Source organism: Mustela erminea, chromosome 1, assembly GCF_009829155.1.
Source record: "Mustela erminea isolate mMusErm1 chromosome 1, mMusErm1.Pri, whole genome shotgun sequence".
Classification (NCBI taxonomy): Eukaryota; Metazoa; Chordata; class Mammalia; order Carnivora; family Mustelidae; genus Mustela; species Mustela erminea.
In genome coordinates, this window is record NC_045614.1 from 154,959,297 (window position 1) to 154,985,310 (window position 26,014).

The window sequence follows — 26,014 nt, forward strand, 5'->3', positions numbered from 1 at the left end:
TGGAGGACAGAGCAGCCCTGGTGCCACGGAACCCCGGCGATCTGACCAGTTTGCAATCCATGAGATTCCAGAGCGACTGGAGAGGGCTGGGTGCCCAGGCGCCTAGGTGACTGCGTAAATGGATGGGGTGGACAAAGGCTACCAGAGAGCCCTTCGTGGCTTAGTCTCAAGCACACACTTTTTCTTGGTCCTGTCCCAACGTTTTGGTTTGGAATCACCTGCTTATTAGTTCATTTAATGGCCATCTCTCACTCATCTTCCCTCAAACATCCAGGAAGAGGGAGAGATCAAGGAAGAGAAAGCAGTCCCTACCCTAGTCTTTTCGATTATTCAGCCTATGCTCCCGTCCCACCCTCTCCAGGAAGCCTTCCCAGATTCATCTGTCAGTCAAGCGTTTTTTTGGCACCCACTCTATGCTTGGGTGGCGGGTGCTCACGTCAAGGACACAATGGAAAGCAAAACAAGAGGCCTCATCTTCAGGGATTTGAGTCTAATGGGAAGGAATTCATTGAAATTAATCTCCTCCTCTCTGTTTCTGGTTAAGGGGATAAATTCTCAAGCTACTCTACCTGGGTTCAAATCCTCCCACGGCACCTTTCTACCAGTGAGACGTGGGCATGTCTCCTGTAAGCTGAGGCCATCATCCTGGTGTCTTTGGTTGGTTCCAGTTTATGGCTGTTCTGTGTAATTACAGAACAAATAGTAATCCTTTTCACTTAAAATCATTTTCCAGTTTGGGAAAAAAATTATATGGTTACCGCACTTTTTTTTAAAAGGGGGAAGGAGCAGAGGGAGAGGGAGAGAGAGATTCTTGAGCAGCCTCGACACCCAGTGCCCAGCCCTGTGTAGGGCTCAATCTCACCACCCTGAGATCATGACCTGAGCTCAAATCAAGAGTCAGATGTTTAACAGACTGAGCCACCCAGGCCCCTCTGGTTACCGTGCTTCTAATGTTCAGTTTCCTTATTTGTAAACTGGTGTTAATAATAAAATCCACCTCAGAAAGTAGTTGTGAGATTTAAATAAAATAATCTGCAAAGTGCATGGAACAATACCTCAGTAAGCTCCCAGTAAATATTAACACTTGCCATTATTATTTTTATTGTGGTTATTGTCTCTTTGGACTTTGGTCCTCTAGGGTGAGTGTGTCCTTATGTCAGGGACCCTTTTACTTTTCTCTGAATTGCTCGCACCCAGCACCGTGCTCTGCACAGAGATTCTGACCCAATGTCTCCTCAAAGGCACAAGCCCACACAGGCTGTAGCCATAGTAGGGTCAGCCCACCGAATAGCAGATTCATGGTCTGCCCAGAGATGCTGCCTCTCATCCGGTCTCACACAGAAGCATGGGAAAATGGACAATGTTGTCCTCATTCCCTTTCTGAGTAGGTCTGCCAGCAAAAATACAGAACACCAGTTAAATGTGAATTTCAGATAAACGACAAATAATTTTTAAGTGTAAGTGTGCCTCCAATATTACATGGGACATATATTAAAACATGATTTATTATTTACGTGAAATTAAAATGTAGTTGAGTGTCTTGTAGTTCTTATTTGCTAAATATGGTAACCTTATTTCCCGAGTCCATCTCCCACTCCTGGCTGCTGCCTGCCCCACAGCAGTATCTCCCTTGAGCCTCATAGCCACAAAACCACTACCACAGATCTCCCCTGACTCCTCTCTGTCATATTGGCCAAGCCTGGGCCGGTCCGTGAGACTCAGCTCATGAGTGAGCTCCCTCCGTCCGATATGAGGAGGAACTGAGAAAGGGGTGGGCAGCAGGTGTGGATGTGTTTCTGGAGAATTCTGGAGCCAGAATTCTCACTGGTCAGAGGACTCTGGATGTCCACAAGTGTCTGTGGGCTCTCCTCCCTGAAGAGGTAAGGGAAAACTATATCCCCACCTGGTCTCTGGGAGAAAAGGGATGCCAAGGATAAAGTCAGTCTTGATATCTAATTAGCTTTGTCTTCTAAGCTAGTCTCTGCATGCCCCCACCTCCGGGGCGGGGGGCCTTTTTCTTAGTGACCAAGTCTGTTTTTTTTTTTTTTTTTTTTTTTTTTTATTTATTTATTTTTTTTTTTAAAGATTTTATTTATTTATTTAACAGAGAGAGATTACAAGTAGGCAGAGAGGCAGGCAGAGAGAGAGAGGAGGAAGCAGGCTCCCTGCTGAGCAGAGAGCCCGACGCGGGACTCGATCCCGGGACCCCGAGATCATGACCTGAGCCGAAGGCAGCGGCTTAACCCACTGAGCCACCCAGGCGCCCACCAAGTCTGTTTTTGATTGTAGGAGTGTGTGGGTCAGTGGGGGTATCTTGACAGCATTCTTTCAGAAAAGGAGGGAGCAAGAAACCAGGGTATGTCTGAGTTTAGGAAGTCTAAACGTTTGGAGTACCAGCTCCCCTTGCTCCTCCTTTTCCTTACAACATTGACCGTGTGCCAGGTACGCGGTTAAGTATCTGCATATGTATTACTTCATTCAAGGCATACCTGCAAGGGAAGTAGACGTATCCTCACTTCACAGCTGAGAATTCAGGGGCGAAGAGTTGACTCCCTTGCTGAACATCGGTCACTTTGCATGTGGTGGAGCTAATATCTGAGCTGAGTCTCTCTGACTCCCAGTCCCACTCTCTCACTGGCCCCCTACTCTGTCCCTCCTTCAGCAGGCCTTTGGAACCTCCTGGTACTCAGTAACTACTTCCTGAAGGGGTGGGCGACTGACTATGTAAATGAATGTGTCTACACTGAAGGAGCCAACTTGACTCTATAGACAATGCTCAGCAAGAGGACTGGTTTGTCATGATGGATATATCAATTATTATATATATATATATATAAATAAAATTATAGAAAATTTGGGGGTATAGCTCAGTGGTAGAGCATTTGACTGCAAATTATAGAAAGTTAATTATAAAAATACATTAATATATTTTTGATTTTGGAAATCCATCCAAGTATAATTTGTGATCAAGTATTTCATGGCTGCTAATACCATTGCAATCTTTTGTATGTTTGTTTTTAAATGAAAATATTGTGCTCAGACCTCCTGGGTCCCACAGACTTTGATCCTCCTAGTTGTATTTTACATTTATTACAGTGTTTGGGGGGAGAACATATTCCCTGTGTAATTCAGGATTCAGCTGGCTTTTTGGGAAATCATCCTTGTGGGATACTCAAATCATAGCTTCTGGCTAGTCCCTGCCTTTTAAAGAACTTCACGAAAACATGCTCTGACCTTCAATTTTCTGTGAACCAGCAGTAACCAATGGTCTCTGCATAGTTCTGAGTATTCCATTGAGAAATTTATTTTTTCTTTTGATCTTGATGTACATTTGGTATTCATTTTTTTCTTGGTGTGTTTCCATTTACACACGAATGACCTCAATCTGTTTTCAGCAGAGCCCTGCTCGAGTTGGATGAAGAGGCAGGGCTTATTAACAAGAAAAGTCCTTGAAGCTGCTGGCCTAGGATAGAATTGCTTTTTCAGAGCCTATACATTTATACCACACATTCTGTCACACACACACACACACACACACACACACACACACACACACACACACCGGGTCACAGGACATCAGGCTGTGGAACACAGAGGGATTTTACTTTAAGGAATATAACTTTGAATATGAAAAAGTAGAACAACTGCCATCTTAAGAAACAAGTGGCAGTAACTGGTTGGGTACAAGCTGGGATATGCAGCCTGGAATGGTTTAGATCAACATTCCAGGAGTGCCCAGGACTCCTAAGTCTGTGTCAGAAAGTGAGGAGACATCTGGAAGGGCCCTGAGAGGTAGCAGGAATGTCTTGTGCACAGACTTCTGGTGGTTATATAATACCAGCGGTGGGTTTTTCAATCAAGATATGTGCTTGGACAAACAGGAGAATACTTAAGAGAAGAACCAGGCAGAATAATAAATACGGAATTGTCTCAGACAGTCCTGGCCATCTGGTCAACAAAATTAAACCGCTTCAGAAAGTCCCTTAAAACTCCTCCTGGAAACTGTGGCCTTGGCTGTGTGCAGAAACAATATCCACCCCCACGCTGAGAATGAGGCTGAGTACCTCCATTCACGGATTTCAATCTGATCTCCACAATGCCTCCCAAGGTAAGAATTATCATCCTCATTTCCAGAGCCGGCAACTGAGTCTCAGAGAAAGGGATCCCTTGTCACATCGCACAGCCGGTAAGTGGCCCAAGCGTGGTCCACCTCAAGTAGCTGCTGCTGACGTGGCTGATTGTTGCCAATTTTCATAGACACTAGAGCTACTCCTCTAGCCACTCAGTCACTGAATCCTCCTGGAATTTTATATGGCATTTGAGAGCGATACCTCTAGAGACCTTTGTGGATCCCCAAATTTGGGGATACCACTAGAGCACTTAATTTATATGATAAAAATGAGAAGAGGACAAATAACCTTAGGAGATGGCGATGACTGGGGTCACCTAAGCTCTTTAGCTGGCTAAATTATTCATCTCTATAGGCCAGACCCTCAATGTGTGTCATAGACGTGTGGCTCAGCAAATTCAAAATGCCTGCGTGACGTGTATCTCACTCTGGTTTTAATTTGCATTTCTCCAGTGGCTAATGATGATGAACATTTTTTCATGTGCTTGTCCATCTGTATATCCTCTTCAATAAAACGCCTGCTCATGGCCTATTTTCTAATTGGATTGTCTGTTGTTGTTGTTGTTTTTACTGTGAAGGTTTGAAAGTCTTTTGTCAAATGTGGTTGGTTTGCAAATTTCTTCTCCCCTCTGTACCTTATTTACCTGGAAACCAGGGTCTTTTGCAGAACTTAAGTTTTTAAGTTTGATGAGGTCCAGTTAATCAATTTTTCCTTTTATGGATGCCTTTGGTGTCAAGTCTAAGAACTCTTTCCTATCCAAGATCCCAAAGATTTTATTTTTTTCCTAAAAGTTTTATAGTTTGGGGGCACCTTGGTGGCTCAGTGGGTTAAGCCTCTGCCTTCGGCTCAGGTCATGATCTCAGGGTCCTGGGATCAAGCCCCATGTCGGGCTCTCTGCTTAGCAGGGAGCCTGCTTCCTCCTCTCTCTCTGCCTGCCTCTCTGCCTACTTGTGATCTCTGTCTGTCAAATAAATAAATAAAATCTTTTTTAAAAGTTTTATAGTTTTGTGTTTTATATATAAGTCATGACCCATTTTGAGTTAACTTTTTTAAAGATTTATTTATTTATTTGATGATGGGGAGGGATAGAGGGGAGAGGGAGAAAGAGTCTTAAGCAGACTCTACATTGAGCATGGAGCCTGATGTGGGTCGCAACCTCATGACCCTAAGATCATGACCTGAGCCAAAACTGAGAGTCAGATGCTCTCGGTTATTTTTAGATATTTTAGAATAAGCTTGCCTATGTCTACAAAAAACCTTGCAGGGATTTTGAGAAGAACTGCTTTAAGCCTTTAGGACAATTTAGGGGGAAAATCACATCTTTCCTATGTTGAGTTTATTAGATCTTTTTTGATTTGTTCCTTCTCCATTCCTGTAACTTCCACCCAAAGGAGAAAGTCATTAGCTTATGTCCCAGTTACTTGACCAGCCTTGTAACTCGACTTTGAATTGTGGTCTTCTGTCGTTCCCATTCATCTTACATATTGCGGCCAAAATAATGAACTCAAACCCTCTTCCCCCAAAATTTTGCTTGGGGGTTTCAAATGGCTTTCTATTCCAGACCCAAATCCAGGCTTACCCTCTTCTTCAGACTCCCCAAATTTCTACATTTCATTCATTTTTGATATATCCAGGTAATTCATTACTCTGTACCTTTCCCTATTCCTATAACTTAGCCAGGAATTCCTTCCACACTACTGGCTACAAACAGGCTAATCTGTTTCCATCTTTCCCTGCCAAGTCAAGCTTACTCTATGCAAGAAACATTCCCTAAATAACCTGGTTGTCTTGTACATGTTCATACACAGTACCATGCCCAGTGTCAGATCAATAAAAATAATCTGACACCCACAGCAGATCATTTTTTTTTTCTTCAAGATTTTATTTATTTATTTGACATACACGCAGAGAGAGAGAGAGAGAGAGAGAGATCACAAATAGGCAGAGAGGCAGGCAGAGAGAGAGGGGGAAGCAGGCTCCCCGCCAAGAAGAGAGCCCAATGTGGGGCTCGATCAATACATGACCTGAGCAGAAGGCAGAGGCTTAACCCACTGAACCAGCCAGGCACCCCCAAAGCAGATCACTTTTAATAACACCTTCCTTCATAAAATGAAGTTATTTTTAGTAATTAGCATACAATAAATAGTGATATAGTAATAGTTATTATTTCTTATTTTGTTCTTGAGTTTTAAGTCAATCACTTAAAAAGGGAAAATATAATTACATTTTAAAAGCTAATCAAATTCAGTAAAATATTTCATGTATGAATTGAAATTTGCACTTGTAAAGTAAAAATATCAGTTTATACTGTTTATACTGTTTCACTATCTCGAGTTTTAACCACAAATTAAAAAAAACTAAATTAGTCATATAATGATTTATGTCCTGTTTCTCCCTTGTTTGTAAGCATGGTGCTATCATTATTTACTTCACATCCACTGTTTAAATGCAAGAATATGTAGCACCACGGGGGTTGGAGACACAACCTGCACCTGAAATGAGCTCAAACTATTCAAGCCAGTATGGACGGTCATTAAACTGAAGTTTCACATGGGTTGGCAGATGGCTATAGAAGTGGGAGTTCTCCAAGTCAACATCCATGTAGAATACAATGTTTGTGAAAGGATAAGTCATGAAAATGTATTAGCACACTAAATATATTTGCATATACATTATTAAAACTCAAGGTCCCCCCAAATGTTAAAATGATTTACCATAGGATCCAGAAATCGAATTTTTAGGTATGTAAACCCAAAAGAAATAAAATCATACATCTGCACAAAAGCTTGTACATGAATCTTCATAATAGCATTATTCATAATAGCCAAAAAGAGGAAACACCCCAAAAGTCCGTTAGCTGTTGAGTAAATAAATGAACTCTCATGTATCCATACAATGGATATTATTTGGCAACGAAAAGGAAAGAAGTACGGACACATGCTATGACATGGATGGACCCTGACAACATTTTTGAAGTGCAAGAAGCCAGACACAAGAAGCCAAGTATTGTATAATTGCACTCGTATTACATGTTCAGAAGAGGCAAATCTGTCAAGATAGAAAGCAATTATTGGTTGTGTAGCACAGGAGGAGTAAGCAGAGAGGTGAGGGAATGGTTTCTTTCTCGGGTGATGAAAATGTTCTAAGATTCATTATGGTGATGATTGCCCAACTCTGAATACATTATAGGCCATCCATCTGTCTTTAATGGGTTAATTGTAGGTCAGTTCTATTTCAACACAACTTTTTCTTAGAATACAATAATAAGCATAGCAATTGTTTAGAACTGAGACCAACAAAAGACTTTTGTGGGGAAGGATATTTTTATCACTGTCATTGTTAGAACTACCAGCGCATGGTGATTAAGAAAAGCAATCCCACTCTTAGTTGGTTTTATGGTTATTGGCTTCTCAGCACACAGTGCACTCCTCATTTTGGGGCACACAGGCTGGACCTCTCCCACCACTGTGCCTTGATGATACGTTCCATGTATGGCTCCACCAGGGCTCACCTGGTGATTGGCTGATATAAATTGCTTATGTGAAGAAAAAAGTGTGATTTGGGGCTTAAATTTTACACAAAGAATACTGAGGTAACAGTCCCATTTTGGGGGGGATGGAGAGCCCCTAAGAATGAAATAAAAACTTTTATATGGTTAAGTGAGTCTTCTGTAGAGAAGTTTTACTCAGATACCATGGTTTTTAAATTCAATGAACCCAAGGCCCTAGATTCCTTGTACCCCTGACCAACACGGAGCCCCTTATACTGACTGATGAACTGTTACCGATCCATCGATAAGTGTCTGTGGCTCTTTCCAACCCCCAAAGCAGTAAGAGCCCCTATTCCCATACCTGTGGAGACACTATCCTGGAGATTACCTCTCCCTCCAGCCAGGGCCCAATGCCCCTGCTCCTCAGAGTCCAGCCCTCCACTGTGGCATGGCTGCCTCATAGCTCTCTTCTCCTGAGACCCCAAATCTCAGTAAGAGCCTACGTGTTCTCCTCCCTCCACATACTTCCGTATCCCTCGTCCCCTCACTCACAGGGTCACCTGCTCTAAGGATGGCACATTTCCCCAGAGATTCCCAGGACCGCCCTGGCATGGTCACCCCTCTTCCCACTACCTTACCTGGTTAGAGGGAGTTGTTGTCTCTACTTAGAGTTCTTGGAAACCTAACTTGCCTCCTGGCAATGTCATAAGCGGGCAGTCCATTCCTCTAGTACTTCAAGGGCTAATTTTAAAGGAGTTTTACGTGCAATATTTCCTGTGATTCTTATAATTTTTTGCATTTGAGCATTTTGTAGGTATTTTATTTTCTCAATTTTTAAAAAGATTTATTTATTTATTTGAGAGAGAGGAGAGAGAGAGAGAGAGCAAAAGTGGGAGGAGGGGCAGAGGGGAAGGGAGAGAGAATCTCAAGCCAATTCCCCCACAGAGTGTGGAACCTGACGTGGGGTTCCATCTCACAACACTGCGATCATAACCTGAGCCAAAATCAAGAGTCGGCCTACTGACTGAGCCATCCAGGCACCCCTATTTTCTCAGTTTTGATGATAAAACTGAGGCTCAGAGAGGCTAAGTAGCTTGCCTGAAGTGACCCAGCCGACAAATGAAAGAACCATGATAGAAACCTATGGTTTCTGCTTCCTCTTCCAGTTCAGTATTACGTAGAGGAGTAAACCACAATGAAATTATAGTCTGCATAGATTTTTGGTGGTTGGTCTTGGAACCTAATCACCATTTTAGACTTTTTTTTTTCCATGGGAAAATGCATTTTGAATTCCAAATGATCAATGTACAAGTCTTTCTCTAGAGCCAAACTCATTTTTAATTTGGGGGCTGTCTCTGTCATCTCTCCACCAAATGTGTTACATTTATGGGTTTCATCATTACACTGATCAAGACACAAAGGATGAAAAAAAAGGCTTTGGGGTCAGGCTTGGGCTTACCACTTACTAGATGTGACCTCAAGCAGATGATTTAAACTTTTTGAACTTCGGTCTCCTCCTCCATAAAAGAGGGGCAAGGTTATACATGGAGGAATATTGTAAGAATTAAATGAATAAGGCATGCATGTAAAGCGTCCACGGTGGGGCAATGCTCAGTGCAAAGTCCATCCCGGTAGCTGGGCAGTGTTTTTCTAACAGTAAAGTCAGGCTGATAACACCCCAGATTATATCCCCACTGGCCAGGGATGGTCCTTGTTTATCCTCCCGTGCGGGTGATTATTACTATCATCCCTTCCACTCTTCTGGTGCCCCAGTATGGATGAGAACGGATAAATCACCCCCCCAGCAGACTGGCTGGCAGGGCCCAGGAGCAGGGACTTGAGGGGACAGCACAGTTCTAAGGTCGCAACTCCCTCATCATAGGAAAATCTGGCCTTTGTTAAGTAAGAGTGCACCACCGGGGGGCTGAGAGCTACCCTTTGGATGTTTCCAGAAGCTGAGTCTGGGTTCCACTAAGGGTCTGAAACCAGGAGGAGAGCTTGCAGGGATTAGGGAGTCCAGCCAAAGGAATCAACAGTCATGCAAGTGTCTGGGCAGCCAGCAGCCATGCCAAGGAGTCAGGCCACAGGGGCAGGGCAGGAGCTGGGGAGGGGGCATTATGGCAAGCCCCACAGGAGGTGAGGATGAGCCAGGAGACAAGGGAAACCAGTAAGGGAGCTCAGTAAAGCACCAGAAGGGACTCCCTGTGTGTGGGAAGGGATGCTGGGCATCGGCCACCCTGGCAGGACCTGGTTCCACCCTCCCTCGTCTTTAAAGGGGCTATGGCACGGTCCAGGGCGCATGTGGGCGGCACCCTCCCTCCGTCACACTTGCGCCGGGGTTAATCAGTGACTCTGAGAAGGCTGCCCATGACAACAGGGACCAAACACAGCGAGGGTGGAGCCACTCCCACCTCCTGAGGCAAATGTTTCCTCCACCCACCTGCATCACTTCTCCACATTGAAGAAACAGAATGTTTCTTACATTGTTACAATGTTACCTGAATCCTTCTCACAAAGCCACTGCCGAAAAAACCTCATGGATGAGGTTGAAATGATTGAAAGCCCTACTAACCCAAAAGTTGGCTGGCAAAAAGAAATAACCGGGCAGGAGTCAGAACAAGGTTCTATCCTGGTTCTGCCTCCTTCCGACTCTGAATCTGGAGCGAGGTCCTCTCACCTTCCTGAGCTCATTTTTTTCAACTGTCAATGATGAAAACAGTTGTAAACACAGAAAGCATGGGTATGCCAGCATTACAAACACAGTGGAGCACCACCAAATACACAAATACATATAAGCTGGACAATATCCAATATAATAATAAAGTAGCAGCATTTTATAAAACAAACACTTTGGATGCCTCGGTGGCTCCGTGGGTTAAGCTTTTGCCTTTGTTTGGCTCAGGTCATGATCTCGGGGTCCTGGGATCGAGCCCTGCATTGGGCTCTCTGCTTGGTGGGGAGCCTGCTCCCCTACCCCTGTGCCTGCCGCTCTGATTATTTGTGATCTCTCTGTCAAATAAATAAATAAAATATTAAAAAAAAACATAGGAAAAAAAACAAAACAGTTATCATTTGTATTAAGAAAAAAAGCTCAGGGCATCTGGCTGGCTCAGTCTGCAGAACATGTAACTCTTGATCTCAGAGTCGTGAGTTCAAGCCCCACACCGAGCGTGGAGCCTACTTTTAAACAAATTATAAAGAAAAAAGAAAAAAGCTCAGGAAAATAACATTATATATTTTTTTAAAGATTTTACTTATTTATTTATTGACAGAAATCACAAGTAGATGGAGAGGCAGGCAGAGAGAGAGAGAGAGAGAGAGGGAAGCAGGCTCCCTGCTGAGCAGAGAGCCCGACGCGGGACTCGATCCCAGGACCCCGAGATCATGACCCGAGCCGAAGGCAGCGGCTTAACCCACTGAGCCACCCAGGCACCCCATAACATTGTATTTTTAAAAATATGTAGGTGGGGTGCCTGGGTGGCTCAGCTGCTTAAGCGTGACCCTTGATCTCAACTCAGGTCTTCATCTCAGGAATATGAGTTCAAGCCCCACACTGGGCTCCATGCCTGGATCCTACTTAAAAAAATATATAGCTGGGGTGAATGTAGCAAACACATTCTAGTATATTAGAATCACTTCAAACACTACAGAAATGCTCCTTTTACATGCTCCTTGAATATGTTAGTGGAGTTGCTAACCTCATCTCCCTCTAGAAACATACAAAAGATAATATAAATAATCCTCCCAAAATGTTGGGATAGATACAGGGATGACAGGCCCACACTGGCATACTGATATTAATGGAAATTCAGCTTTCCCTTTTGAAAAAGGAAGAGTAATCTTTGCTTTCTAATGAACACTCCTGGTCTGAACCAGAATGCTGGGCTGTTTTCCACCAGTATTCCCAACATATGGAACAAACGGCATCTTTCATCAAGGTAGCATACTGTTACATAAAAAACATCCCTTACCAAGCCCTTCCTGCTTCCATGTGAGGTACTCATGCTCTCTGAGCCGCAGGGCTCTCACCTGGAGAATGAAGATGGCAGTTGCTGGGAAGACCAAATTAAAACACACCTGCCAGGGCGCCTGGGTGGCTCAGTGGTTTAAGCTGCTGCCTTCGGCTCAGGCCATGATCTCAGGTCCTGGGATTGAGTCCCACATGGGGCTCTCTGCTCAGCAGGGAGCCTGCTTCCCTTCCTCTCTCTCTGCCTGCCTCTCTGCCTACTTGTGATCTCTCTCTGTCAAATAAATAAATAAAATCTTTAAAAATAAACAAACAAACAAAATAAAAAACCACATCTGCCATATTGTCAGTAGCTGTGACTAGTGGATGGCAGCGAGCAGGGAGGCAAGGCAGCCAAGAAAGCAAACCCGGCCCAAGCCTCGTGCATGTGAGGGGAGGATCTGGCACTCAGGCGAGGGGACAGTTTGTGATTCATCTTAAAATATAGGGACTCTGGAAGGGTGAAGAAAAGGCCAGAGGGCCTGAACACTACCTCATTTGGAGAATGTTTGAAGAAGCCCGGGTGTTTAACCTGGAAAAGAGAAGTCTTAGGGCAAAGTGAGACTGTTCTCCAATACTTGAAGGGTTTCATGAGGACCCCGGTGAAGACATATTCTTTGTGTCTCTAGAAAGCAAACCAGGACCCAGAGATAGAAATGACAGACGCACCAGTTGGTTCAATAGCAGAAAAGTCTCTCCACCCAGGGGAGCTTTTTACCTCAGTTATGTCATGGCAGGCCACTCCCCAGGTCCAGGATGCCTGCCCTGGGCTAGACCGAGAGTATCTGCCCTGTGAGGTCACTTTTGAGTCAACAGAAGCCCTGTTTTAACACAGCTCCATTTGTAAAATTCTGTTACCATTTTCTGTTCATAGTTTATATGATTAAATCAATTTTTATAAATCTCAAGTTCTTCAAAATGGTTCCTCAAGGTGATTCTCCTGGGGCATATGAAGACCCAGAGAAAATAGTGACTATGTTTTATCATTAGATTCAGAATGCTTTTTGATGATTTTCATTCCAGTCTAGAATTAATCATTAGTTACTAGAATTTCCAGGCACTATACACACACCTTCCCGACTCCCCCTCCCACCCTCGAAATCCAACCTGGAATCAAAGACTCCTATGGATTAGTGCTCGGTCCAAAAGTTGAAGTATTTTTTAATTTAAAGTCTAAAAAGGTTAATATTGGGGGTGCCTGGGAGGCTCAGTGGGTTAAGCCTCTGCCTTCAGCTCAGGTCATGATCTCAGGGTCCTGGGATCGAGCCCCGCATTGGGCTCTCTGCTCAGCATGTAGTCTGCTTCCTCCTCTCTCTCTGCCTGCCTCTCTGCCTACTTGTGATCTCTCTCTGTCAAATTAAAAAAAAAAAAAAAAAAAGGTTAATATTGCTTTCCTTAACCCTTTCCATTTTTTTTCTTTTCTCTCAAATCGTTCTAAAGTTCAGAATGGATTTGTGTAGGAATATGACACATATACAGGTAGAAAGAAACAAAGAGCTCATTTTGATCCTCTTTTTCCTCTAAAGAAAGCCATAGATATTGCATTATCTATCTTGTCTCAAGCGCGGAACGGCACAGAAATGTGACTCAGGGCTCAAACAACATTAATTATTCAGCATGAGGACCTTGGGAGTAATGGAGTTATGGGGACTCCAAGGTCCTGGCAAAGCCCCCCTTGAACTCATCAGACCAAGGGCAAGACCATGAGAAGTGGACGTTTGAAACAAATCAGCAGTTTCAGAGGAGCACCCAATGACATTTTAATCTGAAAAATTATAAACAACCTCACTCCCACCAGCAGCCCTGCCATCTCCTGAGGAATGTGCAGTGTGGCAGATCTGAAGGAGCTATTGATAAGCAGCGTGGCTTTCAATGCCCTGCTGAGGAGAGAGTTTGACAGCGAAAAGACGACGCTTGCAGCTTCCAAAGGCACACACTTTATAAATAAATTGCGCATACAAGGCATAGGTCTGTTTCTGAGCCTGGAATGTACACCACACAGCCTATTTAAAAGCATCTCAAAGCCCATTTAGTAATGGCTTCTCCTAAGCGCTGTGGGGTGAGGGATAAAGAGATAAAGGAGGCAAAGCCTCTCGCCACAGAACTGTGACATGCCCTCGTTTCCAGCCCACCTCCCTCTTCCTCACCGGACAGATGAAGAAGCTGGGATTCCAAGAAGAGAGGTGACCTGCTTTAGGGTTGTCAGAAAGGTAGGCCTAGGGCTTAGGTTTCTTGATTCTAAAACTAGAGTTTATTATGTGATGATAGAAAGAAAATCTCCATACAGTCGATCACAGAACAATTCTAAAAAATGGGCAAAGCCACTGGGGGCCGGGAGCCCTGGTTTTTATCCTAGCAAAGGAAGGCACATTGTGTCCCATTTTGGGGGTCACTGTAACAAAAACCATGGGGCCCTGATACTGGGTCACGGAAGAGTCATGCCTCTGGCCTGGAATGCAAGATGGCCGATTGTTCCTATGAGCCAGCCGCTGGCACCAGCCTGCTTGCAAAGCAAAGAAAGAGCTAGCCACGCCATGCTCCTTCTCTTGTGCAAGCCCTGGGTTCTCTAACACTGCTGTGGAGATCTCTTAAGTCCCTGAAGAGTCAAATGGGAAGATCCCCAAACCCCATCTCCTACATTTCCCCAGTGTGTAGCTTTTGCCTTTCAGCCTGGTTTGGTCCCTTCCTGATGGCTTGGACCACAGTATTAATGGGGAGATTAGATCACTTCAAACAAGCAGTCAATTCAATGGAAGTATCGACCACACCGGTGGGTTTTATGAAGCAGTTGACTGAGTCTTGGATACCAGGGCAAGAGCCCCTTCACTCAAGACACAGCCTCATTCTCCTTCCATGTGACTTCCTCAGTGTCTCTGTTTGTTTACCCAGACAGGGTCTTCATTTACCCGCTCCTCAGCACCAGGGAAGACCCACACAATGAGGCTTGGCTAACACTGCGGCGGGGACAGTGCGGATGCGGTCTCTCCATGCACTCCTGGTTCAGTCACAGAACAGTCCGTCCTTTCACTGGCCACTGTGGAATGAGCGAGAGCTCTGTGAGCAGGCACGCAGGGCATCCTCTGTCTGAGGGCCAAGTCCTGTTTCCAAGTTCCCCGCTGTAACCGTGGAGACGCTGCAGGGGGTGGGCAGGCCCTGTGAGGGCCCTTTGTCTGTCCCTGGAGACTCTCTAGCAGGAGGGTGTGGGCAGCTGGGTTCTGGGGCTGGCCAGGAAGGAGGGAAAAGAACTGGAAAGAGGGCCCAGAACTGCAGGCCCCCAAACCAAGGATCCAGGCCAGGGCGGATCCTCTGTAATAAGCTCTCCAGGTTTTCTAGCACCCTTCAACACCTCTTGAAGGTTTCCTTTCGGCGGCTCCCACTCCCACAGGCTGCAAGGGTTTTGCACAGGACCTGGGGCCTCAGGTGTGGATGTGGCACACTGCACGTGACTTGACACAGGCAGTGTTGATGTGTGATGGAGATGAGCAGTAGAGAGAGAGGAGCTTGGTGACCATATGCCACCATGATCTAAGAGGCAGCGATACAATAGGATCCACCATGGTCTCCGCCTCAGGGTAGACTCGGCACACTGGACTCACTTAGATCCTCAGACCCTTGCCATAGGGTTTCCAGGTTCCTTCCAAGGTATGTGAGGTAACAATATGATCATGTCATTAAGTCCCATCATGGGTGATTTAATTATCCACTAGATATTTCTTGGAATACTAATGATGATTAGTCTTTTCCTAGTAGCTATCATTTAAAGCATCTATGAGGGCCCCCTGGGTGGCTCCACTGGTTAAGCGTCCAACTCTTGATCTCAGCTCAGGTCTTGATCTCAGCTCAGGTCTTGATCTCAGGGTCATGAGTTCAAGCCCGCACTGGGTTCCTTGCTGGGTGTGGAAACTGGCATTTAAAAAATAGCATCTATGATATGTCAGACATCTACTTGAATGATTTTGTTTCTTCCCCTCAACAATCTTGGAAAATGGGTGATTAGTATTCTCTTGAATAAGTGAGGGCACAGAGGTTCAGAGGTGAAGACTGCCCAACTGGGAAGGGGCACAAGTGGCTTTCAAATCTAGGTTCGTCTGAACCCAAAGCTTGTATCTTTATAAATCCAGATGAGAAAGTAGTAAGCAAACACTGCATTCAATTTTTAAAGAATTTATAATTTCTTAGTTGCCACATAATGTGCATTCAATTTTGAGTATCATTTTCCTCTCCAAGGGGACAAGTCATTGTCCTGCTGATTATACCTGACAAGAAGCCCACTATGGCCAAAGTATGATGTGGCTGACAAGGACACTGAACTGCCGCAGGCTGCATTACCAGAAGTATGGTGTCCAGAAAGAGGAAGGAGAACACCACTCTACAATCCTCAGTCGACACCTGGAACGGTAAGTTCCATCCTTGGAAAAACAGTTTAAAAGGAGGACAAGCAGACTGAGCCACATTCAGAAGAGTCTGATCCTGAAAGCAATTGCACCTAAACAATGTCCTCTGCAGAAAAACTGAGCAACTGAGGTTATTGGGCTTGGAGAAGAGTGAAGTTTCTGGTGCCATGTAGAAGTTGGGGTGTGTGGCGAGGAGAAGGGATATAGTGGGTATCCCTGAAGTTTGAAATGGCTGTCTAGAGGAAGAAAGCAGTTCTTCAATGTGATAATGAATAGCTCTATTCACTTATAAGACTGGCATAAGGATGTTGCTAACTGTCAACAGAAAGAAAAACTTTGCAGTATGTAGAAACCGTTCACAGATGGAAGTCTGCTTTGTGAGGTAGTGGGTTTCCTGTCCAGGAGACAGAGTACAGTCAAGCATTAGGACTCCGTGACTGTTAAAGTCCCTTCTGACCCCAAATCCCACAATTCATCAATAAATTCACAATCATAAATGTCCTCTCAGATTCTGTATTTCTTCCTCCTAATATCTCATTTGCATTTAATCTGTTATGCTTGGTAAACTTTACTTTTTCCCTTCACTAGAATCAATGATATCTTAAAATATTTTGATATTAAGTTAATTATTGAAGGCTTTATGCGATTTCCTTGAGGAAATTTTTAGACACTTGATCTTTCTGATCAGCCATACATTTGTCCTAGATTTCCAATATGGGATATTTAACAAATCTCTTATCCATCGGGGTGGAAAATTTATTTTTATGAACACATTATTCCAAATTTTCCTACCTAGTGACCAAATACTGTCATCATTTCCTTTTCCAAATGGAACAGTAGCAAAAGTAATTCCTTTGCTTTCTCATAGCCCTGAATAACGAATTTACTTGCATTGGCAATAGTACTGTGTATGCATTCAATTCAGTTAATTAATTAATTCATTCAGTAAACATTTGTGGAGTGTCCAATATTGTTCTAGGCACTGGGGAAACAGTGAGTAACACAAACAAAATTCTCTGCTCCTGTGGAGCTGCCTTTTAATGGAGGAGACAATAAACAAGATAAGAAAGTAAATATATACAAGATAAACAAAATACATACTAGATGGTGACCCTTACTAAAGAGAAGAAGAAAGCAGGGAGAAGTGTGTGGGAGGGTGGGGGAAAGAAAGAGGATGTTTCCATTTAAACAGGCTGATCAAGTCCCTTTACATTTTATTTAAGTGATGGGAGCCCCACTAAGAAGGTAACAGTTCAATTTAAAGTCTCAAAGGAAGTAAGTGAGCAAAGTATCTATCAGAACATTCCAGGCAGAGGGCGTATCAAGTGCAAAGGCAAAACCTTAGTCAGTGCAAAATCAGCTGAGTGGTGAGCATCACGTACGACAAAAAGAAGTAAAACACAGGTATGTGTACACAGGATCTTGAGGGAAAAGGAACATATCCGTATGCGAGACAGTAGGCAGTCAACTACCACGTGGTAAGTAGCATAGATCAGATCACTGAAAGTTTTCTGTTTAGTTATACTGGAACAGCCACTGCTCCCCAGAATACACCTTGCATGTTCGCAGCTGTAGGCCACCTGTAGGCCACAATGCCAGAATGTTCTACTCATACTTCTGCTTTAGATCTTTTTTAAAAAAGATTTTATTTATTGATTGATTTGTTTGTTTGTTTATTTAGAACACTCACACCAGGGGGAGGGGCAGAGAGAAAGGGAGGTAGAGAATCTCATGCCGACTTCAGCGCTGAGGGTAGAGTCCAACCGGGGGCTTGATCCCAGGACCCTGAGATCACGACCTGAGCCGAAATCTAGTCAGACACTGAATGCACTGAGCCACCCAGGCACCCCTGTATTAGATCTTATGCCACCTTCCAAGCCATGGCCAAACATGTCCTCCTTCATGGGGCTCTTCCTGACTAGCACCCATCTGAACTCAAACACTAGCATGTCTCCCTCTCAACCTACTGAATCAGAACTCACATCTTAACAAGATCCATAGGTGATCCATGGGCCCACCAAAGTTCAAGGATCTCATCTTAAGGCCACTCCTCTTCAAATGTGGCTGCACATTGTGAAACCCCCTGGGAGCTTTTAAAAAATACCAATGCCTAGTTCCACCTTCAGAGAATCTGATTTAATCAGCATTTGGTGATTGCTGGGCAGTGAGACTTTTGAAAACTGCCCAGATGATTCTAATATGCAGCAAAGTTTGAAAATCAGGGCTAGCTTCTCTTTTGTTTCTAATTCCTCTCCCCACCATTTTTTCCCTAATTGGCAAAGAGCCTGCCCTCCAGCCTGTTCATTTTTTCTTAGAGGTAAGAATCAGGAGAAGAGGCTTCCCTCCACCCTTTGTCTCCTGACTCCGGGGCTCTGGGCTTGGCCTCACTGATTCCTTTATAGGTGTGGAGACTGAAAGTAGGAAGGAGTCAGCAGATCAGTGGGAGAAAGAAAGCGGAAGTTCCCCCACCCCCCGGCATCATGGCCTTACAGTGGGCGCCTTGGGCCAGACTCTTAAATACCTTCTCTGTAAACGGGGAACAACAGTATCTCTCCAGTGCGCCTTGAGGAGTCACAGGGGGCTTGGGGAAGATCCACAGAAGTCATCCGTGGAAGTGCTTTTTTAAAATAGTAGACTATAATGTACATGAAAGCTGCCATGGCTTCCTACCCAATAGTCCTAGAATACTCATTCCCAATTTTAAAAATCTGCTTTCCCCTATTTCTCAAGTCTAAGCAAGCATGTTAAGTGAAATTTTATCTTAGTGTCCAAAAGGGAGGAATACGCCTGTGTGGTATCTGTACGAACGTGGGCAGGTGATTCAAGTTATACTTCACTGCACTACTGGTCACCAGAAGGAAGTGACCCTGTAACTTGAGGAGACTTTGATGAACACCAAACATCCTGTGAGTGTTCAATAAGCATTTAAGACTGTACCATGGTAAGACCACACTATGTCCCTACTGAAGTAAGGAGTGTTATGTATCTCTTACCCACAGAACCTAATCTTCACCTTTTAAGGAAAAGTACAGCACCTTCATTTAGCTGTTCTGCTGATCTGCAAACTGAAAGACCAAAAAAACCTGGCTCATTCAAAAATAGGTTCTTCGTTTTACTAAAAGGTATAGTCCCTTAAAAGTCATGGTAAAAGCTAAATGCCAGAAGTTAAAACTAGATACAACAGTACTACCTTTATCTAGAGTAAGCACGAGATGTTGAGTGAGTACAGAAAGGCCCCTCTGGCCAAATATATTTTCCCCACATCTCTCTAGAAATTCTTTGAGGTTCTCATTGCAGCAGTTTCTTTAAATGTATACAAATGCCCTTGGGAAGGGCCACAAGGTTTTTTAAAAGTAATCTCCACACCCAAGATGGGTCTCAAACTCACAACCCCGAGATCAAGAGTCGCAGGCTCTACTGACTGAACCAGTCAGATGGCCTTGTAATTCAGTTTTTAAAAGATTTTGAAGAACTCACATGGGGTTCCTAATTTTTTTATTTTTCTGAGAGAAGACATCAACTTACAAACTATCATCATTTCATAATAGAATGGACAGTTCAAAATAAAGTCAGGAAGAACATAATCTCAGAATAAAGTACTGTTTTTTTCCAAAGGGAGTTGTTGTTGTTGTTGTTGTTGTTGTTGTTTAGATTTTGTTTATGTTAGAGAGAGAGAGCACAAATGCGGTGGGGGCAGAGGGAGAGAGAGAGAATCTCAAGCAGGCACTGCACTGAGCATGGAACCCTACGCTGGACTCAATCTTACAACTCTAAGCTCATGACCTGAGCCAAAATCAAGAGTCGGAGGCTTAACCAACTGAGCCATGCAGGTACCCCAGTACTGATCTTTTCAAGACAGGATCGTTGTAATCTTAAAACTGTGATGATTATGTACAAACATATTACACAATCTGTCCCACTTTTTCCATGGCTCTCCATTTGTGAGCTGCGTCCTAGACAGCCAGGAGGATGCAAAGTGAATCAAGAATGCTGATGTCCTGGAGATGGCTGGGGGCTACAGAAGACAGTACATTCTAAAAAAGGGGAAAGAGAGAAGAGAGGAACACACTACAGCAGTAACTTGACCTAGGATCATCTACAGTTATAGACAACGGAGCCCAGCCGTGTTGGACCTGAAGGGAACTGCTTCCCTTGGTTATAAGGCAGGAGCCTGACATGTGAACCTGAGGAAAGCAAGCACACAGTGGCAGAGGGTCCCTGGGGCTAACTTTTCTTTTTCATTCACAAGTGTAACCTGTGTCTCGCTGAGGATCCACCTCTCCATTCCCTGGAGGAAAGAGTAAGAATGAAGGAAAGGAAATGTGAAAACTGTTAACAACGGGAAACACAAGCTGGAATATAACTAAGATGCAAGAAAGGAAGAAGAAAAGGAACTCACAACTAAGCTGAAAACTTTCAAAATGAAACGAATCCCTCCCTTTGCGAGTAAGGATATGAGCCACAGAAGTGATGTGAACATTTTCTGTTAAAGATGAGCTCATCTTGCCTGAGAACCTGAAGCTCACGGATCTGCCCAAGACCATCCAGCCCCAAATGGCAAAGTGAAGCTTGCACCAGCCCCCATGGGTGTTTCCACGGCTTCCCGCTCTCCATCATGTGAGGCAGTTAAAACAATTTTCCCAAAGTTTTGATGTAGCCTCTGCCTCTTCTTTTCCTGTTATCAGTCGGGTTGCCCTTCTTCCTGAATGTGGTTAAAAGACAAACAGACCCCCTGCTGGCAGCCCTGAGCGCCCCTCCTCCGCGCGTTCCCGCTCAGGGCTGGCTGGGTCTGCACCTTGGCCCGGGAGGGTGAGGATGCCGCCCTACCCCGGGTGCCTCGCACCCCGAGCTGCTGCGGGAGCCAGCGCTTCGGTGGCCCCTGGGGATTCCCCAGGCCCGGGACCGCTGCGGGAGCGGGGACGGTGGGGCGCTGCCGGGCTCCGGGTGACTCAGACCCGTAGAGGCGTTCCGGGAAGCCGGCGGGAGGCGCGCGGGGGCGCAGGGCTTTCCCGCAGCCGCAGGGTGTCGGGTTCCAGACGCTGAAATGGGGATCAGAAACCCGTGGGCGGAGTGGCCCAGGAGGAAGCCGAGCCGTAGGGAGCAGAAGCAAGCGCCTCGGTTCCTTTTGAGAGGGATCGGAGGGAACATGGCCTTGACCTAATGAAAGCCTTAGACGTCGCCCCTAGAGGTCTGCGCGCGGGCAGTGCGCATTCGGGTGGGTGGGCCGGGGGCCCCTTTGGGAGGATCCCAGGCCCCCCGCTGGGAAGTGGGGGGGCAGAGGGCGGAGGGGTGGGAGGCCGGAAGTGGCAGGGTGTCGCGGGACCTCGCCACCTGGGTCCTGTTCTCGTCGGCGCCCCACATGGAGCCAGGCGCAGGGTCGGACGTGGACCCAGGGCAGCAAGCAAATGACAGAGAAGCAGGCTGAAGAAGGCCGGACCCGAGCCAAGAGGGCTTTGAGGGAACTGCAAAAGTGAGGGCTCCCCAAGAACCTCCGCCCACCTCCCCTTCCAGCCTGTCCTTCCCAGACTAGCCGGTTCTCCATCAGAGATTCCTTTGTTTTCAACGTTGGCCTCTCAGCCCTGTGGTGGGAGGCTGGGGAGGAAGAAGGTTGGGCAGAGCGGAGACAGTGGGTGGGAGGTCCGGGAGCTGACCACTGGGGTAAGCTGCAGGAGGGCACAAGGGGGACATCCAGACAAACCACATCTGAACACAAGCTGCCGACAATGAGAAAAGGTGCCGTGAGGGGTAATGGAGTGCAAAGCTCAACCCCCAGGCAAGACAAAATATAAATCTTGGCTCTAAAAAAAGATAGAGGGTGGTGCAAGGTTGTTTCTGTAAATTAGGCACTTTAAATGCATAATCTTCGTTTTCATTTATCTTTGTAAGATAAATGCTATTATCCCATTCCAGAAACAAGGGGGAAAATCAGAAAGTTAAAATTTCAGTCTCAGGTCCCAGCTCCCTAAAGCCAGTCCCCCAAAGCCCCTGTGCCAAGGTCCTCTTATATTATGAATTAATCACCACCACTCCCTTTTATTCTTTTTTTTTTTTAAGTTTTTTTTTTTCTTTACTTATTAGAGAGAAAGTGTGTGCCTGCCGGTGCACAAGCAAGGGCAAGGGCAGAGGGAGAGGGAGAAGCAGATTCCTTGAAGAGCAGGAAGCCCAACGTGGGGCTCAACCCATGACCCTGAGATCAGGACCTGAGCTGAAGGCAGACACGTAATCGCTTAATCAACCGAGCCACCTAGGCACCCCTACTCCCTTTTTATTCCTATGTAGTTTTGAGTTACTTCACTCCCAGTCAAAAAAGTCCTAATAATACACCTTTTAATCCAGTCACTATACTTCTGGACATCATTTTTTTTTTTTTAAGATTTATTTATTTATTTGAGAGAGAGAGAGAGAGAGAGAGCGAGCACAGTGGGGAGGGGCAGAGGGAAAGAATCTTCAAGCAGACTCTCTGCTGAGCAGGGAGCTCAAAGCAAGACTTGATCTCAAGACCCTGAGATCATGATCTGACCTGAAACTAAGAGTCCAAGGCTAAACCGACTGAGCCACCCAGCTGCCCCTCTGGGAATCTATTCTAAAGAAATACATAAGAGGCATATATATAAAAATACACACACACACATACATGCATACATACACACAATGTAATCACAACCACATGGAAAATATACATAGGAAAAAACCCTGAAAATAAATTACATCTTTTTTTCCTAAAATGCTTATATATTTCCCATTTTTTCTACAATGTGGATAAGCATGTATTATTAGTTAAAATATTTATTTCAGGGGCACCTGGGTGGCTCAGTGGGTTAAGGCCTCTGCCTTCAGCTCAGGTCATGATCCCAGGGTCCTGGGTTCGAGCCCCACGTAGGGCTCTCTGCTCCACAGGGAACCTGCTTTCTCCCCTCTCTCTGCCTGCCTCTCTGCCTACTTGTGATTTCTCTCTCTCTGTCAAATAAATAAAATCTTTAAAAAAAAATTTATTTCAGAAACTTTCCATATTATCCATATACACACACACACACATCTATAAAATATGAAATCACTAGGAAATCACTAGGCCGGGTGAAAGAAGATAAGATGTACTTGAGCGACTTTTCCATCAATTGAAAGATTTTCCATAATTTAAAAGATATGTGGAAGTTAGAGGGGATGGGGCAATTTATATACATCCAAGATATCACCAAAAGGGAAGAGCATGCTTCACTGGGCCAAAGCAGGGGCCAAAAATCTGAGCTTTAGAATACATAAAAAGGAAATGACGAGCTCACAGCTGATTCCTGATTGGCAAGGACATGGGGATTCATGGGCAGAAGGGACCAAATTGGAATGGAACTCTTTTTTTTTTTTTAAGATTTTATTTATTTTATTTGACAGACAGAGATTATAAGTAGGCAGAGAGAGAGGAGAAAGCAGGCTCCCTGCTGAGCAAAGAGCCCGATGCGGGGCTCGATCCCAGGACCCTGGGATCATGACCTGAGCCGAAGGCAGAGGCTTTAACCCACTGAGCCACCCAGGCGCCCCTGGAATGGAACTCTTAATAGCGAAGGAAAGAATACATTTATAACGATGATTACTTAGGAAAGGAAGTAAAGGACTAAAAGGTAGGGTCATGATGTCATGAAAAGTTTATTTACAATAAATGTATTTATCAGAAGAATATTTTCTAATCATGAAGATTAGATATGCAGAATGAACTTAACTTGTTTATGTTTGGCCCAAGATTGTTTGAAACCAGTATGGTATTTTGTATCTCAACCCACGTAGATGATAATTATGCTCATTTTGGGTTAGAAAATACCTAACAACGAAATGCCCCTTATTTGGGGCCCATAACTTTTCCATGAGGACGGAAGGGGAGAAAATCAAGAAAGCCACATGTTTACATGTGTGTGTTTCTGGAGATCTTATGCAGCAGCAGGAAAATATGCACCAATTAACAAAAGCAGGTTTCTTGGGTTTGACAACTTCAAGTCTTGTGTAAGGCCCTAGTAGAATGAAGAATATTGCTGTATTCTTCAAGCTATCCAATACTAGATGGGGTATGAAAATCACACATGGAACATAAACTATATTGAGAACCTATGTTATGGTAGAAGGCAAAATTCTTGTTCTGGGATTAAAATCCAGGATTCTCTGGATGGTCAACAAACCACATACAAAAACTCCCTGTTAGGGCAGGGAGCCTGCTTCTCTCTCTGCCTTTGCCTGTGTGTGCGCTCTCTCTCTCTCTCTTTCTCTCTCTCCCCCCACACCCCCCACAAGTAAATAAATAAATGAATAAAATATTTTTAAAAAAAATTAAAGGGCACTAGAGCCAGGAGATGGGATGTTTTGGGCACTAAAACAATGTTAGGATTTCTACAAATACTTATTGATTAAATAAAGAAATAAAGAGCACAGTGTGTTGTTGGATATAACTTTGTACCAGTGCCTAGATGGAAGGTGAGAGCCCATCCTGCTCCATATCCTGTAAGATACCCTGTAACTCATGGAATGCAGTGAAATGTTATCTTCTTGAAGTGTCTTATGCTACAATGTGCAGTGAATTCTCAATACCTCCCATCAAAATCAAAGAAGGTGGCAGAGAAATCACGTTATTTAAAAATTATAATAGAGGAACAGAAAGCGTTTTGGTTTACTTTGCTTAAACTATCGAAGACTGAATGTAAGCATTTCGATGACATTTGGGTCACAAAATGGAGGAATTTTCTGAACTTGCTCTTAAAAAAAACAAAACAAAACAACAACAACAACAATACACCCACAACCCTCTAGAGACTGTTTTATAAAAATATGTGATGAAATCCAGAAGGTGCTTTTATCTCCTACCACCCATACCAGAAGATTAATCTCTGTGGTCAGTGTCTTGTTCTGGCTGGGGTTGTGTTTGAGCCCAGCTCTGGAAACTTCTCCCATTAGAACATCTGTTCCACAGTTGGTAATGTTTGTTTAGTATTGCCCAAAAGAAGGGAGCAGAAGGGAAGAATTTTTAACAATGAGTCCCAAGATAGACTAGGTCAGAGGCACTGCTTATTTTTGAAAAGGCTTTTTTTTTTTGAGTAATGTGACCTGTATGTTCAAAAAAGGAGGGCAGGTCATTGGGCCAAGAGATGGATGTCCATCCAATACTGGAATGCAGTTTAGCTTGTTTTTTACCACTTCTTGAATTTTCTCCCCAGAAATATTTGTTCATTGAATTATTACTACATTCCATACTCACTAAAAGCTTAGGGTTTTTTTTTTAAGTTATTAGACAGAAATCTGAATGTTTAACTTAAAATACAAAATCATAAGTGAAGACAGATTCTACAGTATCCAATTAGCATTCTGCAAAGATAAAAAAAATCTAGTTGTCTTAAGAAATCTAAGTAAAATATGTAAATAATCTATATCATTTGGAAAAATGCCACATTAACCAAGAAAAGGAGGTATCATTTCTCTGGCTCAGTGAAACCAGATTAAATTAGTTGATCAGTAAGTAAAATATCTTTTCATTTTTCTAAATATGGGAAGTTCAGAAAGATCAAGCAGGCTTGCATCTGCAGAACAGAAAAGTTACATTTATGGCAAAATTCAAATTATTAGATGATATTTAAAAAAAAATTCAGACTGTAACTTCTCTGTCATTAGTGCTATCTTTAAATTATTGTTTTTACAAGAATATTATTCGAGACTTCTAGCAAAGATCATTTATAAAGATTCTGAGTTTTACCCAGGAAAAAAACCATTGAGGCCTAGCATTTGAAAACTTTGTAGAAACAGCTGGGTTTAGTTTCAGAGCTCCAAAATTAAATTGAAAGAGGGAAAGATCCTAATCCCTCAAACCATCTGTTCAAAGAGCAGTGAAAAAAAATGATGACAGAGTCTTCAGCTGGGGGAACAATGACCTCTTAATGGAGATCTGAAAGTCCCTTTCCTAGTCACTATTTCAGCTGATCCTCCCAGCGTCCCTGTGAGTCTATATGGTAAATATTTTTACCCT

At 44.1% G+C, this 26,014-nt stretch overlaps 1 protein-coding gene and 1 long non-coding RNA gene across 3 annotated transcripts in view; one reads left to right on the forward strand and one right to left on the reverse strand.

Moving 5' to 3' along the window:
* The window catches only part of ARHGAP31 (Rho GTPase activating protein 31), a 113,591-nt gene that overhangs the window by 67,002 nt on the left and 20,575 nt on the right, over nt 1–26,014 (reverse strand). The window lies entirely within an intron of this gene.
* Nucleotides 3,761–20,690, forward strand: LOC116593655. Its single transcript, XR_004286921.1, has 3 exons — nt 3,761–4,108; nt 15,854–16,023; nt 20,270–20,690. It is a non-coding gene; the product is annotated as an uncharacterized LOC116593655 (long non-coding RNA).